The sequence below is a fragment of the Sinocyclocheilus anshuiensis genome, unplaced genomic scaffold, assembly GCF_001515605.1.
Source record: "Sinocyclocheilus anshuiensis isolate Anshui unplaced genomic scaffold, SAMN03320099.WGS_v1.1 scaffold205, whole genome shotgun sequence".
Lineage (NCBI taxonomy): Eukaryota > Metazoa > Chordata > Actinopteri > Cypriniformes > Cyprinidae > Sinocyclocheilus > Sinocyclocheilus anshuiensis.
Genome location: NW_015536497.1, coordinates 2,097,822 through 2,100,128, shown reverse-complemented (window position 1 = coordinate 2,100,128; position 2,307 = coordinate 2,097,822).

Below are 2,307 nucleotides of genomic sequence, written 5' to 3'. Positions count from 1 at the left end.
GAAAGTACTTCCATCCCACCATCTTGTACGCATTTTCTCTGCCTAATTTTTGTAATTTCTTGTTCATTGATTATAATATGTTTAGGTCGGAGTGTGTTTTGTCCTACAGAGCTGCATTATGACCGATTTTGTATTAGTAATGAATGCCTTTTTTAAGCATTTCAGAGGAAATCGTGTCTCTGTTCCAAAACATAGCGCACTGCCTACATAGGCAGCATTTTAAGGCATTATTGGCATGTTCCCCATTTAAAAGTGTTCCAAAAGGTAGGCAGCATGATTAAGCTGCCTTCTAAAATCCCTACTTTTGACCAATTCAATTCAAAATGGCAGATTCACAGGCCTTCTTTGCACAGAAGTCAATTCCACCATGTATTGCGATGAGACCTGAAAAATTAAAGGTTACTTCAAATGTAAAAAATACTTGTTGAATACTTATGTTGATTATGAATACAATATTCTATACATAATATTCTATAATAGTCTACTCGGTTATATAAATTGGCATGTGTGCCCCAGTTGGGAAATCTGATTCATTTGAGTGAATCTGTTCATTCAGATGGTTCATTTAAATGAAATGGTTCAAAAAAGTTTCATTTAAACCCTTCCGTCTTCTTTTTATTTAGTGATCACTGTGCTTTTTGCTATATAAATTTGCTTGTGTGCTCCTATCATAGAGTAAGGAAATCGTATTAATTTATGCAAATCTGTTCATTCAGATGGTTAATTTAAATAAACCTTTTTTATTTATTTAATAGAGATCACTATGTGTTCTACTTGGTTATATGGATTTGCACTTGTGCCTCTCTCATAGAGTTAGGAAATCTGATTCATTTGAGCGAATATGTTCATTCAAATGGCTCATTTAAATGAACTGGTTCAAAAAGATTCATGGATTCATTTAAACCCTTCAATCTTTTTTTTTAGTGATCACAATGTTTTTCGCTTGGTAATATAAATTTGCTTCTGTTCCCTTCTCATAGAGTTGGGTAATCTGATTCATTTATGTGAATCTGTTTATTCAGATTCATTTAAATTAAGTGCTTCAAAAATGATTTGTTGATTCATCCAAAACCTTCCATCTTTTTTTATAAGTATGTATTTAATAAGTATGTTTTCTACTTGGAATTTACACAGAGTCAGGAATTCTGATTCATTTAAGGGAATGTGTTCATTCAGATGATTCACTTAAATTAACTGGTTCAATAAAGATTCAGATTTGTATTAAGTAGTGTAGCTTTTTTAAACGAGTAGCTCATAACTAGTCAAGTTTAGACAAGTTATAGACTATTTTACCCCAAATTAGTGCGCTGTGTTTTTACGTTTACTAAAATAGCGTGCTGTTAGCTTAGCAACATGCTAACACTCATGTAAAATGTGGACGTTTCTATGTAGAGCATTCCAAATCGGTCACTTCTGATGATTCATGATAGTCAGGATGCTGTCTATGTAGGCGGAAAGGCAGCTCGCTAGATTTTGGAACAGATCCTTTGGCTCTTTGGCCCAATTTTCGCCCGGCTGTTCTGTCCAGCATTCACTTGTTAAACTATGACACTTGATGTTGAGATGTTTGTGGGCTGGAGCTTTCGTTGAATGTGGCAGATTTAGTAGACAGAGAATAAGTATGGTGACAGAGCCAAGTCCACAATAGCAGCAGATGTTAGCCCCATGGGCCAACCCCTGCGCACTGACAACAGCACTACCTCTCAGCCATGTGCAAGCCTGAAGATAAGCGAAGGTTTTTCTCACCTCCAATTTCTACACAGATGAGCAGATGTATGTGTTTGTGTGTGTCATATATAGCTCCTTTCACCAAGACTTTTGCCCCAATATTTATTTGACTGCGCAGCAGAAAAAAAAAAGAAAGGCAAGTGAGCTGAAATTCCTTCCCTCTGACTTTCTTTCTCTCAGGCTTCTTCCTGTCCTTCTGGATATTTGCATTAGACACTCATTTGAGAGTCAACAGAGAAATATAAAAGTCTTCTCTGTTCCTTTAAATCCTACCCTTGAGGAAAAATGTGTTCCCAGAAGACACCCGGGCCCAAATCACAAGGGAAAAAAGAACGACCAAAACAAACACATGGGAGAGAGAAACTCAGTGAAGCTGTGATTTTTTTTTCTTTTGAAGCTCTAATTTAGCTTTTATGTGAATGAACGTCTCGGTTACGTATGTAACCCTCGTTCCCTGAAGGAGGGAACGGAGACGTCACGTCGGAGGACCGACGAATTGGGATCTCGCTTAGAGGGACCAATCTACTTCGCGTGTAAACTAAACAAGCCAATGCACATTGGCATGCGATTATTGCATCC